This window comes from Uloborus diversus, chromosome 3, assembly GCF_026930045.1.
Source record: "Uloborus diversus isolate 005 chromosome 3, Udiv.v.3.1, whole genome shotgun sequence".
NCBI classification, from domain to species: domain Eukaryota; kingdom Metazoa; phylum Arthropoda; class Arachnida; order Araneae; family Uloboridae; genus Uloborus; species Uloborus diversus.
The window spans coordinates 113,027,487-113,035,693 of NC_072733.1; positions in this window are offsets into that span (position 1 = coordinate 113,027,487).

The following is an 8,207-nucleotide window of genomic DNA, read 5'->3' on the forward strand; positions in this document are numbered from 1 at the left end:
GATTACGCCATTTCTGCCGTCCTCCCAATAATTAAAAATAAAATCAGCATCGTTCCACCTCTTGACTGTAAATATCCGATAACCGATATGTAATCATCCCTCCTCACCCCTCACCCTTTTTTTCCGGAACTACACCACAGTTTTACACTAAGCTTATACCACTTATGTTTTATATATATATATATATATATATATATATATATATATATATATATATATATATATATATATATATATATATATAATCATATCCTAACGCAAAAAAATTGCATTCTTTAATTAAACTTCAGACAAGAAACGAATTAGCTTTATGAACGAAATAAGATTCGGACGTGGTAATTGAGAACATCGTTTGAAAAAAAAATAAGACAATCGTTTTTCCTGTTCAATTTATGATAATTTTTCATTTCATTCATCATTTTTTCATGAATATAAAATCTGGGAACGCATATCCAAAAAAAAAAAAACATTGTTTCAAAAATTACCGCAGACCCTTTGGTACTGTTCAACCTTCGCGTCGGTACTGTTCAAGTGGGGTTTTGGCCGCCAGCTAATTTCCTTGATTGCTTTTCACGACGGGGTCATTTAGGGGTTCCTTTCCCTCCAGAACAATGACAGCTGTGACAGGTCACGTGTTCCTGCCTTACATCGATTACCGTCCACTCCATTGGCCGTTGAAGTGTCAATCACTTGATTCAGTTTCACTCCCGTCGTTCAAGGAAGAAAGTCATTTACACCCTAACTTCAATGTCTTCCCTCACTGAAGAGCAGCCTTAAGGGAAAAAATCGAATTTAGGGAAAATTGGTAGGGGAAACATTTTGGAATAGGGATTTTTCGCAGGACTTTGTTTATGTGGCGCACAGGATATTCTACTATTTTAACTTGAATTACTGAAGTTTGTTCCAAAGGGGCGATGGATAAGTTGTTTTATGCCGATGCAGATTGCATTCATGTAGGAGAATAACTGAAATAAATTACAAAAAGAAATAAAATTTAAATTTTGATAATCTCGAAAATTCAATTAGTTTGTTCCAGAAGTCTGAGTTTATGACTTTTCTAAAAAGCATTTTGGAGTTTTATTCTTCTCCATTCATCCTACAGTTATTATTTATGCTACTACATTATAATTCAGCAATTTTTCGGAATTGAGTGGTTTTTTGTATAGGATTTTTTCCCAATATTTTTACATTTTGTAGTGAAGTTGAATACTTCAAACTTTGAATTTTACCTAAGTACAGATTCTAAATATGTTTCTCATAGAAATTATTAAATATTTTTCTTAATTTAAGTATAAACACTTTATTTTAAATTTTTTTTAAGGCGTTTTTTGCTTTGGGAAAGGTAAAAACTTTTTAAGGCATGAAAATTCAATTTTTTGAAACACATACGAAAATAGCCTATACACTAACTTATTTTTAGAAGAAATGATTAATAAGAGCAATTCATTCAATTACGTGTTCTATCCTTTTGTTAAAACTAAGTTTGCACTGATAAGCTAATTGGTCGATTACCGATTAATTGGCAGCCGGTGACTTGATCCGATTAATTATAACACAAAAGCGAATTAATTGCAAATAGATATTTTTAAAAGAATTTTTTTTCTTTTTCAAAGTGACACTAATTTCCATATAGAGTAGTACTACAATTAAATGAAAAAATATTGTAAAATAATAATATTGCTTCAATAATCAATTTATACAGGACAAAAAGTATCAGTTTTTAAAACAAATTGCAAAACGTATGTCGTAGTGTATTTAAAAGATGAATATGAAGATTGATTTTTTTTTTCTCCGAATAGTATTCCCTCAAAAGAGAAGCGTGGAAAACTGAGACAGAAATGCATATAACCCTTTCATAACCACCAACTTTGCTTTTAAACAATAAAAAAATTGTATTTGTGTATTGGAGTATTGTTAAGAAAGTCATCCTGCATATGTCCTCGTTCTAAGCATTTTTAGATAATTATAATTAAAAAAATAAATCCTTTCGCTAATTAGCTAAAATTGGATATTAATTAAATATTTGGTAATGTGACCGATAACCATTATGGCCGATTAATTGGTTCACCCCTAGTTAAGATTTAGGACTACTTATTTACTGTTAAGAAATATCCTTTCATGTTAAAGCTTTAGGAATTTCTCCACTATAGTTTCGGTCCGTTTTTAAATTCACCAATTTTCAGAAGAGCTGGTTTTGTGAATTGCTTTATGCTATTTTTAAACTGTTATTCGCAAATTTTAATTCTAGATCGCCGTTTTTTATATTTTTTTAATTAAGTATTAAGAACGCAATAGGTTTTATTTAGTAACATTAGAACAGGACCTTAACCAGAATTTCGTTTCGGGAAGGTTATACCAGACACATTTCGAGTGAAATCTGATCAAAAAAATTTGAATTCATATGCATTTGATTTCTGTTACAATAAGTTGTTTAAATGAGGGGACGTTGTTTTAAGAGCGTAAAACATGATTAAATATAAATGCTGATCTATCTATTAAAAAAAAATACTAATGAGTGCACTACATCACTTCAGCCGTGTTGAGTATTCAATGTCTTTTCAATAACTTAACTTAGATGCATGCACTCATACGCGCAATGGAAGTAATACTTCTAAAGATCATATTTTATCTATCGTCCTTCAGGGGTGATGTCCCTCAGAAAACGGTAGTTCTGAGGGAAGAACTTCTTCCTCAGAAATTTTCCGAAATGAAGTCCGGAATTCGATATTTGTCATAAAAACGAAAATTGAGACGATTGTAATATTAATTTTGGCGTAGTGAGGAGTTTGGAGTCGCTTGTCAGGAATGTGATGAGGTTTCAAAAATTAAACGTTTGTTGATCTTCATTGATATGGGGAATGAGGTGTTTGGGAGTTCTCTTCTAAATTTTTTTGTAAATTAATTCCTAAATTCGTAACTGTTCACTGTCAATTTCCCTCCGCGTTTTGAGGAAATAAAAGAGAAATCCATTTTGCAATTGAAGGAGCTAAAAAAACGGTCAACCAAGAGAGAGATTCCCTACACGTGTTGTTCAGAGGGAAAAGAAAAATTCCTATTCTACCCTTTTCTTGCTCTCCCTCAGTTTGATTGACACTAATTCCCTCTGTGGGCGATGCCCACTCGTCAAGTTTCCGTTTGACTGGAGGGGCGAGCGAACCGTGGGTGACACCAAATGGACCGGTGAAGTTTTTTTAAATAAAAATAAAACTTTGCGTGTTGTAAAAGAATTGTGACAAAGGGTGCGTTCAAAAAGTCTAACGAAACTCACCGACTTAACGAACGATAACTCTTCGGTTTTTCGTTACCCGCGTTCACTTTTTGAACGATCAGTTAAAATTAAAGATGGCGGACGTTAGGTTAGCAGACGACGCAGATCATTGCTTTTTCGGAGGATATGTATTTTGAAGTTAGTGATGAAAAAAGACTAGAGGATTCTTTTTTTGAATAAAATAAAAAGAGGAAAACAAATTTTCAGATTCCTTTCAACTAAATTTCATCTTAATTAAGATATTTTTTTATATTCCATCATTGTTTCCTAGCACAGAACAACAAATAGTACTTTTTTAAAAGAAAAAGAATATGTTCCCACACATTCTATTTTCTGCCCTACTGTTTGCAAATATTATTAATTTCTAAAACATCTTTAAAAAATTTATGGAAAACAGTCTCTTGTTTACTCTTAAATTGATGTATCCCCGGTATATGCAGAAAAAGTCACACCGACTCTTTTTGGATAGAAAACATTTCACTATAAATCTACTAACTTTTATAAAATCAGATATGACCCGACTTAAACAAGGTATTTTGAATTATTTCTTGATGAGTTACAGGAAAATGCAAAGTGTGTTTTTGATTTAAAATTTCCGATCTCCGACACATCCCCCCCCCCCCGTTAAGAAATGATAGGCAAAGGTGTATTTAAATTATTTGACTAAAAGTAAAGTACAATGCATCGGTAAAGGCTAGTAAAATTCAAAATGCATTATTATTATTATTATCTTGTGTCATAGTTGTCTAGAGCAAATGAGTAATTAAAGCGTGAAGTATTTATTTCGATTTCTTTTACTGAAATTTTCTCAACCCTGTAAACCTTGATGTTTTATCGCTACAAGATTTCATATGCTCAACAATAAACTCATTATAAACCGCACATATATCGCATTTAAAACATAAACATTGCATGCACTGGGCGCCGCCATGTTTTCTAACTGAGCAAACCACCTCTTTCCTTCGTGAGCTTCGTTAAGAATTTCGCTTCACGAAACTAACCGAGTTACACTTTCTGAACGACCAGTTAGCTAACGCGTTCTCTTTTTGAACGCCTCGTTCGATTAACTCGTTTCACTCGTTAAACGCGTTCGACTTTATGAACGCACCCAAACAATACGTGCTTAGATAAGTAATTTGCAACAACAAGGGGGCATCGCTCCCTGCTGCTCACAAACTCTCGAAGATTGCCTCGCAGTCTTATTCGGTTCGTGAAGATTTAAAGCGCCTGTTAAGAAGAATCTGATTAAAATTAACGTTAAGCATTAATTGGCTTGAGAGAATAAAATCATTTATGTATATTTTTTGAATACTCAATATTTGAAATAATGCAATGATATTTAAATTTCGTGATTTCGTTTACTTCAGTCGCTCCCCTCAATAGCTGCAGAGAAATGATTTTTTTAATTGGATTGTCACAATACAATCGAGGGGAAGTTGAATATAAAATTTAAGGAAATGCAGTTTTTTCTTTTTCTTTTCATTTTGGATCCCCGCTCAAAAAAAAAAGAAAAACCTAAGGCGACGATCTATAAAATTATAAATACAGATTTCAGTGAAAAAACTAGTCTTCTTTCAGGCCTGAAACGTGAAAAATAAAAATAAGACTTATAAAGGATTTTGATTACCATTACGACAGAGCATTTGCTGCAATTAAAGTCTTCAATGCCAAAGGCTTAAGTCATCAACCATATGATATGTCATAAAATCAGGGTATTTATTTCTTTAGTGTTAAGTTAACAAAGTTAAGTTAAAAATCCGGAAAATAACAAGATTTACGATATTTTTTCGGGAAGGAAAAATTTCGGAAATTTTATCCCCCGGCATAGGGTGACCCCCCGAATTCGAACATTGTTTTTTGTGCAAAATTGCTCGATTGACATTTTAACATTTGCTGTAATTATTTCAATTCAAGAGCGTAGAATTCTTAAAACTCTCAACAAAGTGACTGTTTGACAAGTGTCTGCTATGCTTGTTGAGAAATTTTCGGTACTGATCCAAAATTTGGCATGCTCCAAAATCAAAAATTGGTGTTGCTCCCGTTGCTGCCTGACTTCGGGTCCTATGCTATACTTACTTTTAAGCAGTAAAAATTAGATAAATAAAAAATAGGTTTTTTCCCCTTCTATTCCAAAAAAGCATCAGACATACATCGGCATTTAGATGTTTTTCAAGGCCGACGGGTCGATATTTTCTTTATGTTAGCATCCGCCGCCGATGCCGATGGCTAAATTTTTTAAACATTGGCGCCGATGCATGGGGCGAGTCCTTATCCATACCCTTATTTCTCGTGGGGTCTTTTACAGCAAAGTGGAACTTAACCCTTATTTGCCGGTATCCACTCATTCATTTTCATATCAAAAGGGGCGGCATATATCCAAATTTGAATTTGCCACTTCTAATTCAAAAATAATAGACCAAGAGCTGACCCCCCCAAAACGCGATTTATCTCTTTTCTGGCTTGTGGCCGGTTAAAATAATAAAAAATGCAATGAAAAAACTTTGACTCTAATCCCCCCCACTAATTTTGGGTCACACGGCTGTGTGGGTGGATGAAAGGTCAAAAAAAAGAAAAATATTAAAGTGATGAGTTAAATGACTAAAAATTATATAATAACATTAAATTAATAAGAAAAAACACGTAGCAAATGTCTCCCCCAGCTATGTTGGGGCGAACGTGGTGCCCCCCCTGGTAAAGTATCGATTATCAAACTAAAAAAAAAAATGATCACTTTCGTGTCGGGGAATTTTACAGGGTATTAGTTTCATTATTTTGATTGCCAAAAAAATTCCCCCCCAGTAACTAATGGTCAATTTGTCAAAAAAAATTTTTTTGTTCCTCTTTATTTGGTCCAAGTCGAGTATTATTCGAACTTACGCATGACTGTTTAAGTTGCAAAAAACCCCCCAAAGTTTGAACGTTTATTCCTTAAAAAAAACTCGTAGCAATCCCCCCCCCCACACCTACGAGGGGTTGCTACGCGGTGCGCGGTTTTACAACGTGGTGCCCCCCCCTCAGGGGTGAATTATCGATTGCTTAAATAAAAAATGATCACTTTCGTGGAGGGAATTTTACAGAGTATACATTTAATTGTTTTAATTGCAAAAACAAATCTCCCCTTCCCAGCAATTATGAGTCTACTAGCTGCAGTGCTCGGCGTTGCACGGTCTACCTCAAAAATGTAAGTGTATTCGACGTTCCAAACATTTTATACAATTATATAAATTTTCCCGTTTTCATTACATTTCTTATTGCTGCTCCACTCCTATTAGTCAAAGCGCAATGTTATATAGCCTATAGCCTTCCTAAATCCCCGTCGTCCCTGTAGACCAAGAGCTGAGCATCCCAAAACACGGTTTATCTGTTTTATGGCCGGTAGCCGGTTAAAATAACTAAAAAAATGTAATTAAAAATTTTGGCTCTAATCCCCCCCCCCCCACTTTTTTTGGATCACACGCTGCGTGGGTGGATGAAAGGTCAAAATAAAAGAAAAATATTAACATAATAAGTGAAATGACTAAAAATTATATAATAACATTAAATTAATAAAAAAAACTACGTAGCAACCCCCCTCCAGCTATGCTGGGGCGAATGTGGGAGCCCCCCCCCCCCCAGAAGGGAATATCGATTGTTAAAATTAAAAAATTTGATCACTTTCGTGGAGTTGGGGATGGGGAACTTTACAGGGTATTTGTTTCATTATTTTGATTGCCAAAAAATCTCTCTCCCCCCCCCCCCCCCAGTAACTATGGGTCAATTTGTCAAAAAAAAATTTTTTTTTTTTCACTATTTGGTCCGAGTCGAGAACTATTCGAACTTTCCCATGACCTCTTAAATTGTAAAAAAAAAATGCAATTATTTATTCGGTAAAAAAAAAAAAAAAATCCGCCCAAAAAAAAAATGTTGGGGCGAACTTGTTGCCCCCCCTCAGGAGTGAATTATCGATTGATTAAATAAAAAAAAAAGATTACTTTCGTAGAGAGGAGGATTTTCTCAGAGTTTACATTTGATTATAGCAAGAACCCCCCCCCCCAAAAAAAAAAAAAAAAATAATTTGAATTAGAAATTTTGAAATATTTTTCAAAATGAAAAGAAGCAATTCAGCGTCCGTACATCTGCTTCTACCATTGTGTGCTCAGTGAAAAGAAGGAAGGGGAAAGTATACGCCTGTCATGATTTCTTCTTGCTATTTCGAGGGCAGTTTCGTCAGTGATCAACTGTAGCCAACACAGTGAAGTCGTTATAGCTGTTGGTTTTTCTTTTCGGAGCACGCTGTACCGCATCCTTAAACTGAAAACGTAAAAAAATCCTTTTTTCAAAACTATATTTTGATGTTTTTATATTATGAGTGTTTTAAAGGGTAATTTTAAGTGTAGCCAGCCATTAGATAAAAGATTGAATGTTTTGACAGAAACACTATTTGAAGGAATAAAAGTTTCAAAGATTCGAAAACACTGAAAACTGAGATTCCATGATTTAGATTTTTCCGAGTTCTTAACAGAAGCAGATCATCGAGATTGTAGGAACATTTTTATCAAACTAGATAGACACTATCCCAACCAATATGCTGAAGGTAAATAAATCTATATGAATTATCAAATTATTATTTTAAATATTCATTTAACGCATCGGATTAACGCATTAAAATTTACAAGTAAAAAAAACGTTATTGCAATTTTAACATAAAATCACTTTTGTTTGTGAAATAAACTCGTAATTACTGGGGTAGCGGGAGATTTTTTTTTTAAATTAAAACAATAAAATGTATACTCTGAAATTCCCTCACGACAGTTATTTGTTTTTTATTTAATCAATCAATAGTTCACCCCTGGGGGGCACCGCATTGTAAAACCGCGCACCGCGTAGCAACCCTCCCCCACAAATAGATGGGGGGGGGGGGGAATTTGCTACGAGTTTTTTTAACGAATAAACATCCAAG